We start from the raw sequence: 26,994 nt of genomic DNA, 5'->3' as shown, positions 1-26,994 counted from the left end.
GCTACACAGCCTTTGGTTGTTTAGAAGAAATTCACTTCCTGCTTTTCTTTATTTACTTAAAAAATGGGTGTCACCTATCGGAGTCATTTGTCAAGGGCTGAACAGTTGCAGCATAACAAATTTGAACCTTTCATTATGAATAATGCATCATTAACATTCCAGCCAAAAGATGCTGAGTATTCCGCTCAAAAGTTCTGGTACCAAAAGAGAAAAAGGAATCTTACTTGGTAAATTAAAACACATGTTGCATGTTTGACTCTCAACATCCATAAAACCGAAGGGAGAGATGCCAATTTGTCTAGTAATGATGATAAAGTTGGAAGAACAGTGGGGAAAATCAGCCCCTACCAGAGTATGTTCCAGATAATCTCTCTCCTATCTGTGCTTTAGATATGGTTTATGGGGAAATTTTTTGCAAAATTTAAACCATATAATGCTAAAGATATTTTAAAAATAAATAACAAAGTTCTGTAGGGTGTTGCCCATTGGCGCTCCCATTATTGGGGGGGCTCAGTCAACTCAACAGTAAATCAATGCTATATCCTGTTTCATGCTTGACTCTTAGAACTTCTCTTTGACTATTGATAATTACCCATCAACTCTTGGGAGATTCAAAGAATACTCGGCCGCACTGTTGCTGGAAGGGTCTCGCTCATGCTCCCAGAAGCCCAGGAAGGCAGATTTATCATTCCACCAGGCTCTTTCTACACCTTCGGAGAAGTAAGTTTAACACCTCTCTATGGTACCCAAAGAATTATCAAAACATCACAAATGGGTTCAGTGACAAGGCTTCTGACAGCAGGTGTTACATGCTGTGCTCCAGGCTGGGGCAGAAGAGGAACAGGGGAAGATTGCACAGTGACTAATAGGACATGATCGTCAGTCTAAGTAGAATCCCTCCTACTTGGATTGTAAATGTGATGTAAGAGGGTTTAACATGGACCTGCCTATCATTCACCTTGGGGAAAATGTTCCAAGAAACCAGTAGGGAAACAGCATTCAAGTCATCCGGCTGGGTTCCTCAATAGGAAAGTCACAAAGTGACTCTGTTTGAGGAACATAGCATCTACAGGAATCCCTAGGATTATGTAAACCCCTTTGAATGAACAGAATGATAAGGGGCCCCACTTCTAAAACAGAAATTTAACTGTATTTCCATCCTCAATTCCTTTCCCCAAGATCCCTCTACTACACTACCAAAAGTACGCCAGACACGAAACCATGTGTTGAAATCCAGCTGCTTTCTGTCTTCATCCGTGTATTGCTCTTGCCTGACACAAAAGGGAACTCCAGTTTATACGCAAACACCAGGAAACAGATGTCCCGTGCGTGTGTGTGCTCCAGGCTCAGGGCTCCTCCACCGTACCTGACCAATCTACTGACAAACGTCTAACACTGTGCAACCGACCCTGTCGCCCTGGCTCAGCTGCCCTTACTGTGACGATGTCAATTCAGATGTCTCAAAACTTCTTTTGCTTTCTAAATATTATACTTCGCCTGTATTTTTTTTCTAGAAGAATTATGCTTCCCCTAATAGTTACAAAGTAAGTCGAGTAGCCACTGTGGATGGAGGCATATGCTGTTCTCGGATTATTATTTAAGTCTCATTCTATTCACCATTCATAGCATTGTATTTGAAAATACCATATAACTTGACTGGGATCCAAAAAGTTAGCAAAGGAGTCATTTAATGCTCTGAAACTTCTGTGGCAATGAATAGGTCCTACATTGCCTTTGTTATTTGAAAATCCATCCTTTGAAAAATGCGCGCATGCACACACACATACTTGAAACTGGGACTAGCGTTTCAGGAATGACTGACGCCGTGGAAAGGTATATTTGATATTTATGTGTTAGAGAAATGCTTTGTAGGTCTTAATCTTATTGCTCTCATCTGATATTTGGGAGTGTGGGCTTTTTGCCCTTAGGAGCTGTGCCGAGTTTACTCTTCGAAAGCATCTCTAGTGACCTGTGTCCAGAAGAGGACCCTGCAAGGCTCGCTGGAGAGATGGTTACAAACCAGGGGAGAGACAAACTCAGAAACACCCACCGCAAAGCACCTGAGGCTAAGTGCATACCTACATATCCTGAAATTTCGCTTTGGCTCCCACAGATATTCTGTGTGAGCGATCACTGTCAAAACAGCTTCGGTTTTGTTCCTACCTCCGGTAGCTTTACCGTTCGTTCCCTTAACTTTCAAAACCAGCAACAGGCATACGTTGCTGTGTGGACTCCCCAAACTTTGAAGGTCTCAAATGATAACTGAATATAAATGAAAGTAAAGCACCCTTCATTTTCTCAATTTTGATGGAGTGTATTAGGTAGAGCAACTGTGGCTCAGTGGGTGCAGGGGAAAAGCGGGGATGCTACACCCATTGGGGCGAAGCTGGACTGAATGATGCTCAAGTCAGTGGCTCTGAGATCGTCATTCCATAGAAGTTGCGAGAACCAGCTCAGATTTTAAAAGGACACAAGAAATGATAAATTCTTAGGGGTTTCTAGCAGAAAGAATTTCTAGAGAGAGCTGGATTGTTTTCAATCCACATATATAAAACAACTCCCAGTCCGCTCATAAAAATTTCACTTTGAATATGGTTCATAATGAATACATGGTGTTATATTTCTTAACAGCCCTGTATTCTAAAACACAGGCATTATTAAACGAGACCAAATTTCACATTTCTAATTTTATTGGTCCAACAAGGCAGCCTCTGAGCTACATAAATGAGCAAACTTCACAGGGTAGACTCCATGGGGAAGACAGAGATGAGAGGCCAGGGCACTGTTCAATTTTGCTATTTCATGAAGCTCTATTCCTTTTAGCCTCTTCTCTGACAGCTCACACCTACCATCCCCACTGGTCCTACACTGTGCAAAGCATCATGTTTATCACTTACAGAGGCCATGCGGCGTGTGCCAACTCAGTAATGATGAACGTAATGATGATACCATGATGCATTCTTATGGTACAAATTTCGCTTTAATATACTTTATTTTAACAACCATAATCCCTTATTTTAAAACTAAGATTTTACCAATCTCTTGGCTCCACCCTAAAGGTAAGTAATACCCCAGATAGAGTCATCTAATCTAGGAATAGGCATCAGGGCAAACCTACTTTCCTGTCATTTAAATTATGTAGAAAACATGAAAATTAAGACATACCTACACACACATAGATACAGATATCGATATCTACACACACACATGCACACACATATGATATAGGTCAATGGTAGAGTGATTGCCTAGAATGCGCAAGAACCTGGATTTTTATCCTTAGAAGATGAGGAAGAAGGGGAACGAGGAAGCGGGGGAGAGGAGGATGGAGTCAGAGGCAGGGGGAGAAAAGGGAAGGAAGACTAGGAAGGGGAAATGGAGGCAGGAAGGGAGAGAGGGGGAGAGGGGAGGATGTAATTAAATAAGAAAAGCCAACCTCTCTTAGAGTAGTCAAGGATCATCTATGTCATGTTCACTATTTCAATGAGCCACTGAAAACTTTCACCATGGTAACAAGCTCACTCTGTATTTCATATGCCTCATTCATCCCTCTGTGTAGACTCCAAAGAGACAGGGACCATATTCCACTCCACTCTGTTTCTTGAAATGTAACATAATAACTAAAAAGTCAATATCCAGTTGATGTCAGCAAACGCATCAATGGGCAACTGCACATCATATATTTAGCAATCCTGTTAAGAACAGGGTTTTGCTCCCACATATGTCTCTTATCCAAGCACTCTTGAGGCAGAAGAGTCATGAATTCAAGGCCAACTTGCACTACAAAGACAGACCTTGTCACAAACAACAACAAAATGCAAAGGAGCTTCTCCAGGCCCTGATATGGGAGTGAGGAGGCAATTTTCCTCTCTCATGGGTTGTGCATTCAGAGAAAAGAAATGGGAACGGACAAGTAAGAAAAATGCTCCATAGCCCAAAAGAAATACTTCTCAGAGATTTAAAGTGGGGAGAGAGAGAGTAATACTTAAATTGTGCGGTCAATAAAAGTTCTTCTGAAACAATGCTAATTGAGGCTGAGATGCACGTCACGAGTCTACAAGAAGCCTTCAGCCAGCCAGGCACTGGGGAGAGAGAACCAGCCCTAGAATGGGGTCATTAAACAGAATGACTGTGTCATCTAGTCAGGGTCAATCATCCCTCCAAACAGTCCATTCCCAGTCATTCCTTCATCCCATCACCCCTATTGTTCCATAATTTCTCTTAATTTCCTCCAGAGTGCTTATCCTAACCAAATCAGACCATGCACTGTTCTGTTCTCAGGATGCTTGCTCATTCCAGGGGAAAAGGAATTGTCCCCTTTCCACTGTGGCTTTGGCTTCTGAAAGAGCATCTGGCTCATGCTCAGTACACACACTCCTATTCTATCAATCTATCTATTATCTATCTATCTATCTATCTATCTATCTATCTATCTATCTATCTTATCTATCATCTACCATCTATCTTCTATCTATCTATCTTATCTATCTACCTCCTATCTATCATGTATCTATCTATCTCTTGTGTGAGTGTGTGTGTGTGTGTGTGTGTGTGTGTTACAAGGATGAATAAGAGGACGCATCCAGCTGTGACAAGAGAGATGCTCAATATAAGAATTTTAAGATTGATACATTCTATCTGAAATCATGGAGATTTATGAATGCATACATACATGTGTGCATGCATATAAACATATACACATAATGTACATACATATAGACATACATTTTTACACACACACACACACACACACACACACACACACACCTACACACCTACTTACTTACCTTGAAGCTAACTTGGTACTCGGTCCTATTCTGTTAGAGGAGCCCAGAATAGATCCTGAACTTAAATACAAGGAAAAGAAATTAGCACTCGAATTTGAAAGAGAGTCACTATAGAAAAGCAGGAGAAAGTGGTGTTGTATGTGGTCCTAGAGACAGATGGAAGGATGGATGGATGGACGGTGTGTATGTTGGGGGTTGATGGGCAAGCAAACCATTCAGGTTGTCAGGATGAGCTCCCTGGGGGAAGGTAACTAGCAGGAACTTTAATGTACTGGCACAGACAACAGAGCACTGGGATCTCTAAAGCACTTTCTCTTTGGATGAATCTGAGGTTCAGTACAGCAGGTCCTCCTCTTTTCTGCCCTTCGAGGGCAATCACATACAACAAGAAGCAAGCACAAAAGTACAGATGTCAGCCCGACTCCCGCATCTATCTAAAGAGCGCTGGGCAGCAGGTGCACCCGCACATGATGAGACCTGAAGAGAAGACCAGACAACAGGGCACGTCTGGACAGAGACTTACAGAACACAGTGACATGGGACAATTTAAACCTCATAGCATTACAGAGAATGAACACTCGAATAACCTGGGTACAATGAGCTGCCTACTTCTGAGAGAGAGGAAAACAACCAGACCAACCTCACCATCCCCCACTGAATCAGTGATGGCGATGGTAGAAATGTATCTAAGTAAAAAGAGACTACAGTCTATCTTGGGCAGATCGGTTGCACCTCTCACCTTGAAATGCTTCACCTATACCTGGATGGACAGGAGGCAGGCACACGACAAGACCTATGTTCAAGGCTATGCCTGACGCCCCTCCTACACAGCAGAGAAGTTAAAGATTCTCAAAAATAAATTTTTATATCTGCTGACTTCATTTGCTCTCTTCTCACCATACATACATACATACATACATACATGCATGCATGCATGCATACATACATACATACATACATACATACATACATACATACAACAATCTAATTCACCTTGGTTTCCATTTGAATGATTAAGAAGACAGAGTTGAGGTACCTAGAACAATTAAAATCTGTGTAACTTGTGGTGAGAGGTTTTTCTATTTTAGAAGTGGATTTTATGACTAGATGTGTTATTTTCAAAGATTCAAGTTCTGTGAGACAAATACACAGCACCATGAAGTCTGCGGGAGCGTAGCTTGCAGAATGAATTATGTGGAGATGCAACACGTTCCCACTTCACACGCAATGCCTACGCAAACGTAAAGGGGCTGCTTCACGAGCAGCCTCTGATGCAGAAGCATGTTTCCTGCAAATAGTTCAAGTTCAAAGCGGTTCATTAAATGCTCACAGCCCCCTCGACCTGGTAGCAGCCTTGTCTAACGCCTCCCGTAGCGAGCCTGTGATAACTCTCACACGACATGTTCACCCAACTGGGTTCTGCTTCCTAGCTAACAGAGTGTCTCTGTCTCCTCCACAGCCAACCTTCATGTGATAATTTTTTCCTTTATTATAACAGTTAGAGGAAGCTACCTGTCGTGCATCGTTTTATTGGGTCTCTCAAAAATTCAAGAACCTGTTGGGAACTTGTGGAAAGGTTTCCAGAGATTACATTTAAAATATCCATCCTGAACCAAGTTCATTGCTTGGAGCCGTGAGGATCCTCTATGTGAGGTCTACTCATCTCATTAGGGATAATGGACTTGTAAGTTTCATTGCTATAAGAAGGAATAAAACCTTTTGGGTGCCTCAGATTCTGATCAGAATGCCAAACAGGGCATATCAGTCGGATGCTATACTTGAATGTTTATTTCCTGAATTACCGTAAGGAACTGTGGGAAGGGATACCATCTGGTACAGCAGCCGAGGGAACTGGCTCTTGGACTCCACTCGAGGGACCGAGATATTTAAGGTGTAAATAGGTACATTTCCAAAGTTAAGTCAAGGCTGTTAAATGTTTATGGCCTGCAAGGTACATCCAGATATATGTCCAACGTTCCCAGGAAGCACGTCCTAACACCCCTCTCCCAGCCCCAGAGTAGCATAGCTTAGTCTTTATGCACTCAAACAGGATTGAAGTCTGCTGACTTTCTCCTGTCTTTCCTGCACCAAGAATGGCAAAACACAAACTTGGCAAAAACAGGAGAAAAGGAGTCATGTAAGTGGTTGAACAGAAGCGTATCGTAAAATATTTGAAAATGGCTTCTGTTAGAGTGCAGCTGTTGGCCTGGCATCCAAGGGCTTTGATGAGGAGATCCCAAGTCTCCCTCCTCTTACACCTCTGCTTTAGCAACGATGGCCTCTTTGCTCCCCTGGTGCTTGTTTCTCTTTGAATTTGTGTTCCTGATCTCTTGGCCCATCCTATTCAAGACGTAAGTTAACCTGCTCACCAAGCCTTCCTTTCGCATTGGGAAGTAGAACTTCCTCTGCCCTCAAAGCCACCCCAAGTGTCTACACAATGGTATTCCCAGCGGCCGTGCCTGTCTTCTGAGATGTCCCCTGCTGCTGCCCTGTCATCTCTGCCGAAGTCATCTGTGTGTGTCCACCTAATACTGTCGGGCAGACCCACAACACTTAGCACACAGAGTAATAGGGAGCTTAAAAGTGCATGCCACTTCCCAATAGCTCTTTCAGAGTCAATGAATGCGTTTGCAGAGCACAGCGTCCCTACCCTCCTCTATAGTAAAGCAGCAGCCCACACATCTATTACGTCTTTCGGTGGGGTCCAAGGCTGTTGTCCTTACCACTCTGCTCAGGGGAATCCATTTTAATCTAAAATAGCCCAGGACACATCACTGCTTACTTGGAAGAGCCTGACTGCTCAGCCTGAAGCTACAAGTGCTGGAATGAGGTTTCCAAGTGTCATTGAGATGGGAGCCAGTGTTGTACGCTCAGATTAGAACTAAGCCCACAAGGGCCAGGAGGCTGGAGCTCTTGAAACATTTATGACATGCCAGTCAGGAGCAATGGATGGCAGCCCAAGGAAGTGGGAACATGATCCTGAGCTTTTCCACCTCGAGGTGACTGGTTAAAACTCAGCTTGGGAGCCACCGAAAATATATCGCCCTCCAGCGCAATAAAGCAAGCTGTTTGTGACCCCGAAAAAGTGAGCGTAAGGCTCGGGCTTCCTACACTGGTGCACAGTGAGGTCTGAGACAGCCACATAACCTAAAAATAAGGGGAAGCACACATAATTCCTCAAAGAACGGACTTCTCCTTCCGGACAACTACGGAGACTCTACCTACTCCCTCCTCTCACACAGGCCGGGATGAAATTTAAAATGCTCACACTTAACCATGGACTCAGCAAAAAGCGCTAAAACTTGTTCTTCCCTTTTCCGGTTTTTAAAAGTATGAATTTGATAAGTAAAGCAACAGCATCTGTAATTCTACAGTGTAGAATTCTACACGGACATCAGGCATGCGTGTGGTTCACAGACATATACAGAGGCGAGACAGCCATACACATTAAAAAGGAAAAGAACAATAGCACTTGACATTAAGAATGTCTGACTTGAATTTGAGAACCAAGCAGCTGTCTCCAATTCTACCTCTTCAGAACAGGGTGACAGTGACTTCTATTTACAGACCACTGTCACAGTTAACAGATCTATGAGTTAAATGAGCTATTGCTAAGCACGGATGTATTAACTCCACCAACCACCTTAGCAAAGTAAAACCACAGCCACTGGCTTGTCTTCACTGAGAAGGGTACCCTGGAATGCGAGGTCCTACGCAAGTCCCAAAGGTCCACCTTTCTCGGTTTCTCCAGTTCCTGTGAAGTGACTGACCTTTTAAAATAAAACTTAAAAAGACCATGGGTGCAGGGATCTGAACTCAGATCTTCCTGCTCGTGATGCAGGCGCTACGCCAACAAAGCCATGCCCCAGCCCGGTGATGGAAAAAACATTCAAAGCACGTTTTGAATGAACTGCCCATGCACCCTGAGTAATAACGTTTCTGTCACTTCAAAATTATCCTTGAAAGTGTTTTAAACTTCTTTCAGATTCAAAGTGATCTGCACTGGTTTCTTTCACTACCCCACACCTCAAGAAACGAAGTTTCTAACTTAGAACTTTAGACAGAAAGGATTCTTGAGGAATCGAGCAAACTAAGTTGACAGACTGCGTGCTTTTAGCATTTGCGTACTCGAGGGGAGCACTGTCCATAAGAACAGTAGGGCTGCCTCAATGTGTGCCAAAGGTAGGAGACAAGTGAATGGGGCCTCAGGTTTATCTTGAAGGGTTTTGTAAGGCTTCCTGCATATGTAAAATAGCCCTCCCAAGGGGGACGGTGGGCTCTTCCTTTCCCCACTGATAGCCGCACAGAAAAGACATCCAAACCACAGACTCGTGATGGGGAAGAGGTTTCCAGGCCTCACTGGAAACAAGTCCTCATTCAGGCCCTGCCAGAACTACTGAGATTCAAGGGGGAGGGCCCTTGAATTTAATTCTCCTTGTTTTCATCCCATTTGCTGAGTTCTGTCAAATAAGAACCACGAAGCACAGCGCCGCCATCCTAATTAAATACCGTTACTCATTTGTACCTTGCTTCTCTTTTTAATGTTCCCTCTTTAAAGAAATATAAAGTGTTACAGGTGATTGCTCAAAGGGAGTGTTATTTTCTATTTGTTCGGTGGGAATCTTTCCTTCCTTTGCTTGCCATTGGACTGTCCTTTTGGACGCAGCCTGAATCTTAATCATACCTAGAACAACATAGCTTCTTACATTTGTTACCTGACTATCAACTTTAACACAACCATGTCTATCTATCACTCAGTATTGAGACACATTTTAGCAAAAGGCATCACACTACGTGTCTGAAAACTGGGATTTGAGACATTCGTTCGTGGGCATGGAGACAGTTAATTTGTAAATCATTACCCCAAAAAAATCAAAGTAAGCCTTTCTTCAAGTCATCTGTTACATTATACGCACATTTAAAAACCGATCTTTTAAAAGCAGGCATGTTTGAAAGTGATATCTAATTGAGGGGCAGACAAAGTGATGAATCAGAAAAAGATTTGACAGGATGAATCAGAGCTGGAATATGCCCACCTCACATGAGAACAGCAGAAGAGAGGCTACTTAAGAGCAGCAAGAAAGAAAGAAATAGTACGGTGGTATGGTATGCAGTGGGTGGTGTGTGTGTGTGTGTGTGTGTGTGTGTGTGTGTGTGTGTGTATGTGTGTGACAGTTTTACAGGGACAGTTTTTACAAAGACAGGTTACAGAGAAAACAAGCTAGACACAGGTGAAGACAGGCTAATCCAGAAAATGAGAAGGAGCCAGAAGATTAGATTAGTATAAGGCCAGGAAGAGCAATTAAGTCAAAAGCCGAAAGAAGCTGGTTTAAATTAGTCAGCTTGGAAGATTAGATTATATGGAGGCTAGAAGCTTCCAGGCCTAGGCTTAGGGATAGCTCTGAGCTCAGCCAAGCCGTCCGTGTACTCAAATACACAGTTTGGGTACAGTTCTCATGCCATAACTTCATCTGAGGAAATAAAAGTAACATTTACAGCCTTTAACATCAGTGAGTCCATTTTGGTCTACATTAGTCTGGTCTGGTCTACTCAGCTACAGCCTACGCACAGTAAACTCAGTCCCAAACAATATTCTCCCATGATTCTTATTTGACACTGACAAGTGAAGTCACATTAACTGAAGGATTCCATGTAAATCACAAATTCTGCTTTTTAAGATGAAGGTAAATGGTTGGAAAGGATCAAGGGCGTCCACTGGGACAGATGGCCATCCATTTACAAAGGCCTCTGCAGCAGCAAACGCTTTTATGCTCTGCGAATGCATGTCTTAGAAGGCTTTTTACCGCTCGGAAAGCCCTTCTGTAACCCTTCACCCCACTGTATGGTTTCTCAGTTTATAGCGCAGACTTCTCCTTAGGCCGAGAGAACTGCCAAGCTCCTTAAGCTGATGCCTAGTTTCTAAAACATGTGCTCTCTTGTGGCTCAGCCCCTGCGACACACAGAAGGCCGGCCGATCACACAGGACACATCAGGAAAGTAAGAAGCAAGACAGCTGACGCCCTAGCCTAATCGAGCATGGAACTTTTATAATATTAACAACAAAAATCTGAGAGTTCGCAAAACCAAATGACATAGTGTCACCATACTACCTCGTAACTAAAAGCATAATTATGATTTTTATTAATCATTCCATTTGTTGATATATCAAATGATATGCCCCTTCCCAGTTACCCCTCCCCAACCTCCAGCTCACATCTGCCCTCTCCCCTTCCCCTTTGCCTCTATGAGGGTGCTCCCCCCACCCACCCACTCCCACCCCACCTCTCTAGCATCCCCCTTACACCAGGGCATCAAACCGCCACAGGACCAAGGGCCTCCCCTCCCACTGATGTCAGGCAAGGCCATCCTCTGCTACCTATGCATCTAGAGCCATGGATCCCTCCTTTACTCTCCTTGGTTGGTGGTCCAGTCCCTGGGAGCACTGGTGGTCTGGCCAGCAGACACTGTTCTTCCTATGGGGTTGCAATCCCCCTCTGTTCCTCTAGTCCTTCTGCCAGCTCCCCTACTGGGATCCCCAAGCTCAGTCTAAGGGTTCCAACCAAGTATACTGCCTTTAAGCCAAACCATCCTGGTTAGGTAAAATGTCTATTATGATAAGATATTTCATTATAATATAAATGATATTATAACATATTAAATGTGTAAATTATCATATAATTATAATAAATGTCTATTATGATTAAATTAGGGTGTTGGGTATGTTTTTTAGGCCCTCTGGTTTCTTGCTTATCAAAGCTGTCAGACAGAACACTCTATTAATAACTTTGTGTGTATATGCATGTTTAAGTTGAACCCTGGGCTCCGGGAATGCCCAGGAAATGCTCTACCCCTGAGCTGCCCCCAATCCATCAACCTGTATTACATTCAATGCGTGAACTAAGCGTGCTTGCTAGCGCTTAGAGTGGTAACACAGGATCAGATCAGAATGGTAGCACAGATCAGAATAGTAACACAGGAGGAAGAATATTGTGAATCTCACATGACGACATAAATTTGTGTCAAGGAAAGATTAACTCAAGTCATTATTTTCTCTTGCTTTGCATTCCCATCAAACAATCTCAATGAATAGATCCCAAGAGCCCTGACCTGCGACACCAGGCTTAGGCATCATTTCTGAAAATGATCCGAAGGCACCACCAATGGCAGGCTGCTAATACAAAACACACTTGAACAGGAAACCAAGATCTTTGTTCTTTTTCTCAGCACGGCATCTCACGCGCTCACACCGGAACAATAAGAAGAAAGAGATCAGTGCCTAGCAGCGTCATTTAGTAAACTCGATTAGCCTTGAATTCCATGGGAGCATGTCTTCCCTTTTGTTTAAATAAAAACCCAAAAAGGTTAAGCACCTACTACCTCTTTACACCAAAGCTTACGTGTATAATGGGCCAGCTGTTTAATCTGTGCTTTAACAAAGAATATATTTATTTAAGTGAGAAGATATTTATATCATATAGTAGAGGGATGAGGGATGTGTGTGTGTGTGTGTGTGTGTGTGTGTGTGTGTGTGTGTAATAATCTCGCACTGTAGGTTACAAATGCCAATATTTATTTGTGGATAGAGAAATCAAATACTGTGTTTAGGTTATATTAATTTCACTGTATGACTAAACCCATAAAACACACACACACACACACACATATATATATATATATATATTAAATTAAAATATAAATATATAGTAAAGACCTAAATGATTATTTCTCATACAGACTGTTTTGGATAGGTTAGTATCAACTTGACACAAGGCAGAGTCATCTGAAAGGAGGGAATCTCAACTGACAAAATGCCTCCATAAAATGGGCCTATGGGCAAGCCTGTTGGGCATTTTCTTAATTAGTAATTGATTGAGGAAGCCCTAGTCCATTGAGTGAGGTCATCCCTGGCCTAGTAGTCCTGGGTTCCATAAGAAATCAGGCCAAGCAAATCAGGAGGAACAAGTCAGCAGCAGCACCCCTTCATGTGCGCTGAATCAGCTCCTGCCTCTAGGTTCCTGTCCTTTCTGAGTTCCTGTCTGACCACCCTCAGTGATGGTCTGTGGATGTGGAAGCATAAGTGCAGTAAACCCTTTCCTCCCACATTTTATTTTTAGTCATAGAGTTTTGTCACAGCCATTGTAGCTCTAACTAAAACCTACACATACTCTGAAGTAACATAAGGAGCTACAGGGAGATAGAGTATGAGTCATAAACTCAAAAGAAAAAACCGTTAATTATCAAGTAAAAGAGTTTGCCACCAAGCCTGACTCCTGACGTTTGATCCAATCCCTAGAAGCATATGGCACAAGGAAAGAACTGGCTTTCCTTTTACACACACACACACACACACACACACACACACACACACACACAGAGAGAGAGAGAGAGAGAGAGAGAGAGAGAGAGAGAGAAATGCACACACTCAAATAAATGTAACTAATGCTGGGGAAAGTTCTTCTAAAGTTCTACATGGATCTATCATTCTGAGAGAAGACAGTAGTAGGTATCGATCATTTCAAGACCTGGGCTAGCTCCATGTTCTCTATATTTCTTATCCTCCTCTCCACATGACATCACTTCCTTTAAGGAACAGTTTAGAAGAAAGGCCCTGGATCTGGTGCCACTCATGAACACTTGCTCATAAGGAATGTTGGGATCCACCACAAAGCTTATCCAACTGCTGTGGGTCTGCTTAGGAGCTATTCAGGTGAACCCCTACCCCACACCCCACTTCTCCACTCCTGTCAACCTCCCTTCTAATTTCTGTTGATCAAAAGCTGTTAACACCACTATACATTGGTTGTTCTGCTTCACTATATGAAATGTCTCTCTCCCCTCTAATATGTCATGAAGGCAAGTTTTACAGTAATTAAAATGGTAATTACTCTTGCTTCTCCTTATGCTAACTCTTAGCCACATTCCCCAAACTTTTCAAATCACAAAACTGAAGATGTCAGTGTAGGGCCGAAGAGGTATCAAGATCACGATCTCTGATCTTTTCCCAGGGTGATGCTTTCTGATAGACTCCCAGAAAGCATTGCTCTGTAACGTTTTTATAAACTCCTGAAAACATCACCATTTGTCCCCACATGCATTCTATTTTTGACCCCATTTCTTCTGTCCCTAAATATTATTATTTCCCCCAAATTCCTGCACTTGACCTGTGCCTATAAACTGCCTATCTTGTAGGAGCTTACCTAAGGCTAAAGCCAACCTGCAGTGTTAACACACATATTCCATCCTATGCCAACAGTGACTCACGTGAACACATTTCCCAAACCCATCAATGTAATCCCCCCAACCCCCATCCTCACCCCCAAAACTGAAGTTTTCAGATTTCTGTGTAAGTCTACCTCATCTCCTGCCTTAAACTCCTCTACCAGTTCATCCTGCTTCTGTTCATATGTATGGTCATACTGGCAGAGATCTTTAACCTTACCTCATACGTGGTACTAGCCCCCAAAGCTTTGTATACAGTTTCCTATGTGTCCATGTGTGTTGGTCCAAGTTTTCCTCCAGTCTCATCTGTACCATGGCAACAGCATCCTTCTTAGACTCCCATGACTTCAATTCCACCTCCCTGAAACTGACCTCCACATGAGCTCCAGAATGATCTTTCAAAATGTCAGCGCGTTCAAGGGTTCTTTCTACTTCATTTCTAAAATCGCTCTAAAACCAAAGGTGGCCTATCAGGGCCTTGGAGCTGGTTTTCTCCACCCTCTCTGTGTATGCTTACACGTAAGGCCTTGCTCAAGCATGGGCTACATTTCCTCAGCCACTGTGTAGCCACTCCCTTCTCTGTTGAATGTCTTCTCTTCAGTCTCTCTCTATCCAGCAAGACTCATGAATATTTACAGCAAGCGTGAGAGCCACGGTCTAGGCCAGGGCACCAGGACCAACTGCATCTCACCTCCCCTTCTTCTCAAGACCAGAAGTGCTTAGAAAGCCTCCTAGCTTCCTTGTTTTGGGCAAGTACTGGCTCTCACTTTACAAAGTCATCAGACCCTGACCTGTCACCCTGCCTCTTATACCATAGCTTGTTCACATTCTTCTAGAGAATATAAATTAGCGGTGTGCCCTCTGTGTGCCTCTTCTCTTGCAGCTCTTCTCAAAGACACTGTGCTCCTGGCCCAAACTTTAGCCTAGTTAGCTGGGTAATGGCGTCCTGGTAAAATCCTCCTGGTCCTGTACGCCTCAGCTCAAACATTCCACCTTCTCCTTACCCTGTAGTCAACACCTCTAGACTTTGAACACATTTTCATTGTACACTATTCACAAACTAAATGTTTATTTTGCTTTCTCATTAGCCTATAAGTCCTTTAACGAAAAGATGTAGTATTTATTTTTTATCTCCAGTACCAAATAGTGTCCTGGAAGATAAGAGATGGCTGAGGACAAACTGCTTGGACAAAGCCAGTTTGTATGTTTGTTTGTTTTCCGTTCATATTTACTTATTACAGAAATCCACAACTGGCCCTTCATTTAACCCCTATGAGCCAGATGGTGTGCCTCGGGGCTTTTAGTTCTTCCGATTCTGTTTGCCTCTTTTGCTTAATCTCATTTTTACTCTCGCAAAGTACCTAATGGGTTGCTTAAAGCAACCATAAGTGACTGACCTGATTCAGATTTCTTGACTTTGTACTACTAAGTTCCTCGGTGTGTCTGCCCATCAGTGAACACGGGTGGTAAACCTCACTTTCATAGACAGCCTGATCCATCATCCTCTCTCCAACACACCATCCCTAAGTGGTCCACTGCCTCGCCACACAAATGGATGGTATTAAGGACACAGATCACAGTCTGTCTTTCTTAACATGCACCAAAGAATTTGTCTCTTCACCAAGCTAACACTTGCCCTCCACAATAAACACACTAAACTACAGAATGAACTGTCCTATCCCATCCTCTTGGTAGTTATTCTTCGGATTTTCATGATGTCATTTTATATGTTGCTAGAGAAAGGTATCCCCTCCATATTGTTTGTTATATCTAGTTAAAAAAACTGGAGTTCATTCTTTATCTCCCAATTGCATCTTGTAAATTTATAGTAAACTAATAGAGAAATATTTCCTTATGGAGGAAACCCTCTAAGAACAAAAAGCAAGGGAACACGAGAGAGGGCCTCCATTGCAAAATGGTTGACGGATACAACTCGAAAAACATTACAACACGGAGCACGGAGCCGCGCATGACAGAAGGCGCTCCATCACACCCGGCAGAGGCCCTCCCATCAGCCTACGTATTACCTCTTCTTTTCTCCTCCCACGTCTCTCAGAGGTGGAACTCTGCCAAGAATGCAAAAGCCTGTTGAACTCTGCAGCAGTTGTTATAAAACTGGCAACTGTCCACAAAGCCTCCAAGACGGACCACGGAACTCAGCGCTGCTCTGAGCCAGAGACCCCTGCCCTTGAGTTAGAGCCTGCGTGCTGCTGCCGTGACGGGTACTTAGGGGCACTTCTGCTTTTCTTTCATAAGTGGCAAAGAGCAAAATCAGGAGAGAGAGGAAAAAACCAAGCAACTGTTTTAGTACCACTGGCCAAATGTGAATAACCTCCACTTCTGATGTATTTCCCTGATCTCCTAGGGAAGAAAAAAGTCTCTCAACAGCACAGGAAGAAAACCACTTCTTTAACCCTCTGATGACAGAAACAAATTGTTTTGCAGCTCAGGGAAGAGATTTGTCACAAATGTGCAAACCAGACCCTGTAGCCTGGACATTGTGCAGGCCCACAGCATCACATTTTTACGGAATTTGAAAGTGATCCCCTAATAACACAAGCGATTTTTTTTTTGGATGCAAAGCTCAGTCTTGATGGCTTAGCATGCTGGGTTTGTGTGTGTGCTCGCAAACATAGCTTTCAGTGTTGTTACGGTATCTGCTGTAATTCTCAGCTCATCCGGGGTGCGTTTATTTTTATACCGACGTGGTTTGTGAAATGGCTGATTCTGTTATTGTTTGATGGACACTCTTGACATCAAACATATTTAAAAGTACAGAGCTATTTATGGCAAACCGGACAATAAAAGGGCTTGGTGACTGTGTCCACCGTTCTATGAATCACTCCTTCGAAGTAATTTCCATAAAAGATGTCCTTATGCTAACCCTTCACAAGCACTACACATTGCATAAGCGTTTCCATATGTATCTGAAGAGAGACAACATATGGAGGGAGAAGAGTGAGCTCTAAATAATAGACGGACCTAGAGTCCGACTCTTGGCTCTACCACTGAGCAAGTAAGGCATTAAGTCAACTGCGTAAGTCTCGTCAATTACACAGTGACTGTGGGAAGTCAACCTTTCGAGGGCAGCATAAACATGAAATGAGAAAATATATGAAGACGCTCTCTAAAGGACAGGCATAATAGGTGACCAGTAATTACCAACATCTACTCTTTAGTAAGAAAATTTAAAGTAACCATGACAAAAGTAAGGCAAGACGAAGACCCAAATATACTAAATCAAAGAAGTCTCCTGTTATAGGATTCCTGAGAGTTTGAGAGGACAATAAGAACTGCATTTCTCACCAGGTATAATAAGAAAAACAAAGTGAATGCTTACACACGTGTGAGCATGCGCACGCGCGCGCGCGTGTGTGTGTGTGTGTGTGTGTGTGAGCGTGTGTGAGCGTGTGTGTGTGTGTGTGGTAATTCTATGAGTTCATTAAAAACTAATGAACCATCTCCAGGCAGTATGTGGATAAATGGCATTATTCCCGAGATCAATAAACTCCTAATTCAGGATAGGGGTTTATTAAACCACGTGCGTGTAAAGCCAGGTAACTGTGAGGTATGGATTTAGGACGAACATTCAATCAGTTTAAAGGAGAGGGCAGAATTGAAAGAAAGCATCCCAGAGGATCTGGTGTCAAGCTGAGCTTTAAGAAATCAGGAGTCACCCAGGTGGAGAGGTGACAGAGCAGTAGTGGTGAGTAGAATGTGCCACCTAAACAAAGGGACAGTGTGGGAAGGCCACAAGGCTATCAGAACACATCTGTATCCTTGGAAATCCAAACATGTCAGCCATGCTCAAACACATTTTACCAAGAATATCATGATGACACACAGGAATTCCGGATTGGCAGGTAATCAGAGTGTGAGGTTGCCAACCTCAGAGAAAACACCATTTTCTTGATCTGAGACATGTGCATGTCGGGTAACAACTAAATATGGAGACAGAGAGGCTAAGTTCATTCTGAACTTAAGCTGTGATGGACTGTATAGCATAAAAAGAATTAGCAAGACAAGGAACACAATCAGCAAGCAGAGAAAAGGGGGAGACTGGAACAGATAAGAAGGGGTAGCATATACATATATGAAATTGTCTAAAACTACATTAGTTGCTTAAAACACACATTATACTCCATCGCAGCATACAGCTAAAGAAGAAAGAACGTACAAGTATATCTGTAGATTCAGAATAGGTACCTGGTGGGATCCAACATCCCTAAGGAAATGACCCAAAAAACTAACTTCATAAAGCTCACTCGTGTCACTGAAACAAATGCTCCCGGTACTCAGTATGGAAAATAACTATGTTGCCCCAAAGCTTTTAGATATGGACAAACAAAGCATCCTCTCTCACCATTCATCACTGGTGTTGGAACCTAAGCCCTGGCTAATGCAGTTACCTGAAAACAAAGACAGAGAAGAGAACAATACCCTCTCCACTTCTCTCTCTCTCTGTGTGTGTGTGTGTGTGTGTGTGTGTGTGTGTGTGTGTGTGTGTGAGAGAGAGAGAGAGAGAGAGAGAGAGAGAGAGAGAGATTATACAGAATTCTCAAAGAATAGACAAAAAACACAAAACAAATGACTTGAACATTTAGCAGATAGAAAGGTAGAATCTAAAAGTCAGTTACTTCTTACACATTGACAAGAAACAAAAAAGGAGGAATTTAAAGTTAAAACGGTTATATCCTTAAAAATAAAATATTTAGTTATTGGCCCCCGAATAGATATGTGGTTGTTTGTTTGTTTGTAAGGTGGGGTTAGAGGCATAGATCAGAGCTCAAGGGAATGGGTTGCTCTTGTAGAAGTCCCAGGTTCGGTTCCCAGCACCCACTTGGTGTCTCATAACTATCCACACTACCAATCCTCCATGATCCTACAGCCTCTTCTAACCTCCACAGGCATCAGGCAAGCAGGTGGTTCACACACACACAGGCATCGAAAACACTCGTATACATAACATTTTTATAAATTTAATATCTATATAAGGAAATCACTGAAACTTTAGTAAAATATGCAATAATTAATTAAGTAGAAAAATATTCAATGTTCATAGATAGGAAATCTTTAATATTGTCAACACTGACAGTTTGGGTTTGACAATAACTTTTGAGACTCAACACCAAACTTAAAATTCATGAAAGAAATAACATACTTTTTTTTTCTATATGAAAGGCAACATTAGGAGGAAAAAAACAAGGCATATATGGGCAGCAAACATTTGCAAAAGGTATCTGATAAAAGTCAGCTGTCCAAAATAGGCAGAGAACCTCAAAACTCTACTATTGAAAGATAAGCGACCTGATTAAAAATTAATAAAAGAGGCTGGGAAGATAGCTCAGTCCATAAGTACTTACCACACACGCACAGGGGCCTGACCTCAATCCAGAACTCAGAAGAACTGGCCTTGGGAGCATGCACTTGCAAGCTCCATACTGGAGAAATGGAGACGGGCTGATGCCTGGAGCTTGACCAGTGAGAGAGAGAGACTCAAAAGTGAGAGCCAGCATCCTACGGAATGACACTCAAGATTGACCTCTGGCATCTGTCTACATATGTACACATGGGCACACAGATCCTCATGAACACATGCTCATGGGCACATAGATATACACCCCCCAAAAATTGAGGAACAAAAGACCAAAAAGATACCTCTTCAAAGAAAACAGCAAGACAACATACAAAAAGATTTCCAGTGGCATTAAGATGTTAGCACGACACAACAATTCTGGATATTTATAGCAGCTTTTTTTTTTTTTTTTTTTTACAATTAAAACAGCTGCCAGTAACTACAGTGTCTGTTAAGAAACAGTGTCCATGAAGAAACAAGCAAACTGTGATCCATTTGGGCAATGAAGTAGTATCCAATCACAGAAAAAATGAGCTGTCAATCCAGAAGATGCACAGAAGACTCCGATGCAGACTACCACACCAATGAAAAGCCATGCTGTATCACTTCCCGGACGTGGCACTCTGGAAATGTCAAACTTTGAAGACACTGAGAACAGGAGTAGTTTCCAGTGAGGGTGGTATGAAAACTTCACATACTTTCCAAGTACCTTTGCTAGGAACCTAAACTGGCCCTAAAAATTAAGTTTCTTAGAAAGGGAAACAAATTTGACATCACAAGTAGATACAATGTGGCATATGCCCAAGATGCCGAACACATTCCTACAGAAACAGGAAAGAAGGACAAGAGGATACATTCCTGGATGGAAATTACCGCCTGTGATAACTTTGAGTTGGGCACTGTGAGGGAAGCCCAGAGAACTTTGTATGGGAAATCAATCACAGCTCTACCTGAATTAGATTTAGGGCTGCCAATGTATCAAGGATAGGGCCAAAAAGTCAAATGTGAATAACTTTATATAAACCAAATAGTATTTTTACTCCAAAACAAAGTCAACTAGGCAAACAAGAAACAATGGCGACCCATGAACTTAGAGAAGTGAACAGGAATGTACACACGTTCACAGAACTAGATCAGCTGATCTAGAGCCAGCATGGGCCATGTGGACGAGCAGGCTTTCTTTGCAAGTGCCTTATTTGGTAAGAGCTAAAGCTTGGTGACCATATACCAGTCCCTTAGAAGTCACATGATAAATCAATATTTTCAGTTAAGCTCACTGTAAGGGCTATGAATTTCTCCCCCAGACATACTTATTTTAGGGTTAAGGCACAAGTGTATTCAAACATACAACTTCCGTCTATGAGAATTCTAATGATGTCATCCCTCCTTAAAAGCCAACCACCGCCTATAAAAATACGCCAGTGTTGCTGATATGTAAGTTACTGCCTAAAAGTGTTTACTTTAAATGTTAATCTATAGAACTTTCATAAATGAGATCATATCATTTTATTAGAAATGACTGTTTTTTTTAAAGTATTCTTTCCATTTGGAAAGTTGTTATTGGAGAATTGCATACAGTAGATTTTTATCCTGGTCTTTCCCACCCCCAACTATTCCCAGATTCTCCCCTTCATCCCTGCCCAATCAACTTCATGTTCTTTTTTTCTCTTAAAAACAAAAAGCAAAAGCAAGAACAAAAATAAAAACAAAAAGCCACTAAAAAGCATGGATTTTGATTTGTACTGGCCAACTACTCCTGAGCATGGCTGATATACTCAGTGTCACTCCGTCACATAGAACTGTTTTTACCTCTCCAATTGGCCATTATCTGGTATCACGTGCCTTTAAATATATATTTTTAAAGGACTCTTAATTGTGATATAAATCAAACAATATGATCTATATTAAACCAGGAAATAAGTCCTGGATCACACTAGTAATGCTTGTTAGAGGGATAAATAAATGATTGGGTTGATATGATTAAATTTTTCCAAAAATAGAGGTTAGATGATGCAATCAAACTAGAAATTCTCTTTAACTTCCATTCAATAAAAGGAATGTCACAACACGTTTATATTTGGACTCCAGATCAAGAGATAAGGCATTTCACAATTACAGCGCAAATCCTCTTGGTGATACTGGCACTGGCAATGAAATTATTCCCAAGCTTCTGTAAAGAACCGCGATATGTTTGTAATTCTAAGGCATTTGATGAGGCCAGCTGTTGTCCTTGGACATAATCCAGGGTACCACAGCCATTACCGACTGCCTCAGTCTCCCTAAGACTTCTTGCCCACTTTGAAAGCCCCCATGTTTACTGATCCTGATTAGCCTATGACATACACGTGCCAACGGCTGAGTCCATGACTTCAGGTCCAGGGACAAAGCCTGCATCCATTTCAACCCATCTCCCCCAAGCCTTCCCTTTCACACTAAGAACCTTCCACTGCAGTTCCGTTCACAAAAAAGAAACTTTGAAATACAAAGTACAACTATGCAAGGCCTCCCACGCTCTCAGTGCTTCTTTTTACTATGTTACAAACGTTGAGTTCACAATTTGTGAAGTCAGCATTTTACTTTGCTTGAGATGGTGGTATTCATCATTTTTACTCCCTATTTAATTGTTGACTTCAATTTTGCATCCTAAGATAGTTATTTAGCCCCTTCTCCCATGTGGTTTTTACATTCCACCCTTGTTTAAATTCAAGGTTTTAATGAATGCCTACAATGTAATGTTCAGTCGTACCATGCAATTCTGTGGACGGCATCCTCGGACTGCTGGACACCATTAGCTCTAATCACCCTCTGAAGGAGAAGTTTGAAGTACATGAGCTTGTGAAATTTTCCATGATGACTGAAACCTCTCCTTAATGATAAACATTTTATTTTTTTGGTCTCAGAACAACAAGAAAAGAATGTCATATGTAAAAAACATGAGCTCGCAAGGAAACACTGAAATGTTGGCTCTTTTTATTTTTCTTCTCCCATCTTTTGAGCTTTCATGGCTGTTAGAGAATGAATAGTTCTCAGACCTTACAACAAAGTTTCATTCTACAGCAGGTACCCACAGCAAATACACATGTCCTGTCTCTCTGACTGAGTTACTTTACTTGAGGAAAAGAAAGATTCCTGCCCCAAATTAAGTAACCAATCACAGTTTTATCACTGTTATTGCTATTCAAAAATGATCACGCATTTGCCTTTCTTGTTTGGGTAAAAAAAAAAACAGCAAAGTATCATAGTACACTCGTGTGTATCCAGTGTCTCCCCTTTGGCTTTAGTCGGCTAGCTCTGGATACATTTAGCTGTTTTAATACTATCCGTAGTATTTTAAGCCTACTTGTCTCACAACTCTCAGAATTTAGAAGACAACAGAGGAACATTGCCAACACTTCTCTTCTGATCTAACCACAAAGGGAACAGGAATGTAAGCAAGATACAACCCCAGTCAGGGGCATTTCCCTTTCTAATACAATCTGTGTCTATATGGGAGAGTCTCTTGCTAAGAATTATCATAAAGGCATGTAAGTTTAAACTCTGTCCCTATACTGTGCATTGGTGGAATAACAAATTGCCACTCCTCAGGGAAACACCTTAGATGGTATCACTTGACTGTGAGGCCTTTTTCCAAGGCAATTGCTATTAACGTCAACAGTCTGCTTAATACACAGAGTTACCCATAGACTTAGGGGAAAAAGCCTTCTCAGGAAACAATGCTTCCAAATCACAAGAACCGGGTAGCAAGGACAGCTGGCAAAATGCTGAACATGGAATTTCTTTCAATGAGTATATATTCATAGTCTGTCTAAATTAGCTCAGAATGCATCTTCAACACTTGGAATTAAAATACGCAATGTTAATACATCCTGTCTTCTTTCAACACACACACACACACACACACACACACACACACACACACACACACACACACACGCATGTGCACACCACAGGTTAAACTCATATTGTTCCTCAAAGGTATCAACCTTATCTTTTAAGTCAAAGTCTCTCATTGAACCTGGGCTGGAAATATTTTTCCCTGCTCTCTCTCTCTCTCTCTCTCTCTCTCTCTCTCTCTCTCTCTCTCTCTCTCTGTGTGTGTGTGTGCATGTGTCTGTCTCTGTCTCTATCTCTCCCTCCCCCCCACCACACCCACCATTTAAAGAGTGGTGTCAGTCAAAATCAGGACTTCAGAAACTGCTGTCTAAGCACTTCACCACTTACATGACCTTGCCAACTCCAAGAAATCTTTGTATATAAAATATTTCTAGATTCTAAAACTGTAAGCAATCACTTCATTTTTCTAAGTTCCTTGAATGGTAAAGCTTATATGGCCACAGTGGCTGGCTAAGAAAGACCAGCTGTTGTTGACAGGACAGATGCTGCCAGATCACCTCGTTATCAAACCATTATCAATTTCAGTACTTGGAATCCATGTGTACTACCCTATGACAATAACTCCAGGCATTAGAGCAGTTCTTGTAGACCACGGGTGACACATGCCTTATTTTGAAAGTTGGAAGACCAATAAGACAATAAACAGTAGAAGTGAATATAGGCGATTCACTTCTGAGCTCAGGACAACCTCCACTAAAGTGACTCATTCATAGGCTTCGTGATTGTTTCCTAGGGGCTTGTCCTGTAATATTTTTCTAAAGGGACATAACACTTGGAAACTTTTTATCATTTTACTATTTCTTAATCCAGGATGAAGAACATTCTTGGTTGATAAAAGTTGACCTTCTCAGCTTTGCACAGTGGCAGTATCATAGCCAATGAGGTTTATCCGAGGTGCGATTATTGCTAAAAGTTGACCTTCTCTCTCAACAAGATCAGCTGTTAACAGGCAGATTAATTCATTTTTACCTACTACTAGCCAGAAAGCCAAAGAATGAGTTTTTTCCTTTTGCTGACCTTGTGATTCAAATCTTAAATTCTTATCTGAAGACAAGAAGGTATAGTAAAATGTCACCATGTGCTTCTTTAAGGTGAAAACACAAGAACGTGTCATGGCCATGTCACTGAATCCTTGTCCTGGCTATTTTCCTGTTAACTTGACACAAGCTGAAGTCGCCTGAGAAGAGGGACCTCTGTTGACATTTCCTGATATTCATAGGGAAGGGAAGTTAATATACGGAGGCAACCTCCATTTGGAGCAGAAGTCAGAAAGACGTTTGTTTTTGTGAGATACATAGACCCAGTTTCTTGTTTTGTTAGTTGGCTGGCCCCAGACAAATCAGCTCAAAGGAAGGTCTGAGGAGTAAAAGAAAAGGGGGGGGGGGGGATTATGACCAATCTCAGGGGCTGGTGTGAGGTCTCAATGGTCTGAAAATTACTTAGTAGCTCTTATTCCTTGCCTGCCAGCTTGCATCATGTATCCCTGTGCTATGTGTTTGCAGTTAGCATAGAGACGGGGTGGAGTTGTGGTCATAGCTGGCATCTGAGTGGGGAACGGTATAGAATGCAGCTTCTGTATACACAGCCAACTTAAATAGAAAGGTTCCCGACACACGGTAAATGAAAGGGAAGCAAGGCAGAACACGCAGTTCACATGTCGTTCTCTGGAGTTATTTTTAAATCTTGTATAAAGAACCTGAAATAGAATCAAAATTGTCAAAAAGTGATGAGAAATGGCAGAATTGTTCCCTGGTGCGCTTCCTCTGGAACCCTAACAAACGCTCTATTTTATTTTAGCAACTAGTCCTTACTCCTTCAAATTTTTTATCTACTCCCCTCCCTCAAGCCCCCACCCCAAAGATCAATTAGCTCTACTCCAAATGGAGTTTGGCTTCTCGGTAACTAAGAAAGACTTGAATCCCGGTGGTTATGAGGTTAGCCCTCCTTGGAACCATCCACCCTAGCTTGTGAGCTGAGGGCATGTTAAGGGACCCAGCCATGGCTAGGCTGCCATCTTGATGGGCATACCAAGGTAGGAGGATGGTAACTTGGCACTAGGCACCAGGCACAGAGTTAACATTAGGAAGAAACCCCCCAATGCTGGCATGGGGGATCCCTGACTGTTAACCCATCCTGGAATGAGAGAATTAGAGATACTGGTGTCTGAGCTCCCCCTGGTTCTCAGCATGGAGCCTGTGCTACTTTCAGAATGTGGAAGCCTTGGTAAGAGCATGCTGTGCTAGGACAATATTGTGAGGCAGAGCAGAGGATGCTGGGAATTTCCATGGTGACCTTACAACAGACTCCACTGTAACATAACTGAAGCGGCCTTAGGTGGAGCAGTTCACAAAAACTCTTCCCCCTAACTCTGATGTACAGCCAGGCTCAGGAGTCCAGAAAACACAGTGTATATATTTTTCTTTACCTAAGTTAGTTCTGCCTCATTTTTTCAAGTAATTACTTCTTTCTGTAATTTCTCATTCAAATCCTACTTATGGTACTCAAATTTATATGTTCTGTAGTTTTCTATAAAACAAAATAAAACAAAAACAACAAAAAGAACCCTGTGAGATACCACAAAAGCTTTCAGAAAGGATCAGTTATGATTACTATAGGCAAAATACACAACAACATTGGTTATGAGCTATGATTACTCCAAAGCCCAGGCCCAGTGGCTTGGCCTTGTGGTCTATCCCAGGCCTTCTCAGGCCTGCTTTTGCTAATACCTTCTTGTTAGAGCTCTGTCAGTAAGCCACCTCTTGTCTTTCCTGCTGTATTAGCATATGAAGCAATCAAACCCCAGGAGATTGTAGATGCTGGTCAAGTCTAAAAGCCGCTGGGAAAAGGTCTGCCTATTGTCCTTCCAATTTGCAAGAGCAACTCTGGTTCAGAATCAAAGCATTTGGAAGTTCTGAGGGAAAGTAACATGAAAAATTCTTTGTCGCAAAAGACTATTAATTATTTATTACCTGTCATTCCATAGAACAGGCGCACATTAATAAAATCCCTCTAGACCATGGAGAATAAGACAGACCATGCTGATGGGGAGGAAGAGTGAACCGAATCAACAGAAGGATTCAGGTCTCATTAAGGTTTCTGCTAGTGTTCATTTGCATAATTACAGACAGCTCCCTAATGAGTGCTAAAGGTCACAGAAAAGATATTCAAAATACACTTAAAACACTGAAAACTCAGTTGAGGAAATAATAGACACGCTGAAAATTAAAGATGATTTTAAAATAATACATTTTAGACAAGCACGTAAGGCTGGAAACCAACAACAGCACAGAAAGGCAACAATGAAAAAGCCCAGCAACAGCTTGGTGCCAGGGGGCCTTGGTACTTGGGCAGTAACACCTGCATTGGGCAGGGAGCCATGGGGACTACATTAAAGCTCAAAGCTGAAAAGAGATGAGAGAAGCCGATGCCTCCATACATGTGTCTGTGTGCACGTGTCTCCATATATGTGTAAGTGTGTATGTGTCTATGTATACGTGTTTCTCTGTGTGTCTGTGTGTGAACTTATGTATGTGCTTCTCTGCGTCTGTGCGTCCACATGGGTGTGTGAATGTGTCTCTCTGTGTGTACATATCCCTGTATGTACATATGTATACATGTGAATGCATGCGTCTCTGGGTGTGTACATATGTGTGTGAGTGAATGTGTGTGTGCATATGTATGTGTGTGTGAATGTGTACACCTGTGTGACTGTGTTGTGTCTCAGGTTGTTCCACAGGA

The 26,994-nt window shown here is 42.1% G+C and overlaps 1 protein-coding gene and 1 pseudogene across 4 annotated transcripts in view; one reads left to right on the top strand and one right to left on the bottom strand.

The window, feature by feature from the left end:
• Positions 1 to 26,994, bottom strand: part of Col25a1 (collagen type XXV alpha 1 chain) — a 392,736-nt gene that overhangs the window by 230,334 nt on the left and 135,408 nt on the right.
• LOC120101132 (U4 spliceosomal RNA) lies at positions 24,106 to 24,236 on the top strand (annotated as a pseudogene).

The sequence above is a fragment of the Rattus norvegicus genome, chromosome 2, assembly GCF_021556685.1.
Source record: "Rattus norvegicus strain SHRSP/BbbUtx chromosome 2, alternate assembly SHRSP_T2T, whole genome shotgun sequence".
Taxonomy (NCBI): Eukaryota; Metazoa; Chordata; class Mammalia; order Rodentia; family Muridae; genus Rattus; species Rattus norvegicus.
Note: the sequence above shows the minus strand (reverse complement) of the source record. Positions and strands in the feature narration are given on the sequence as shown.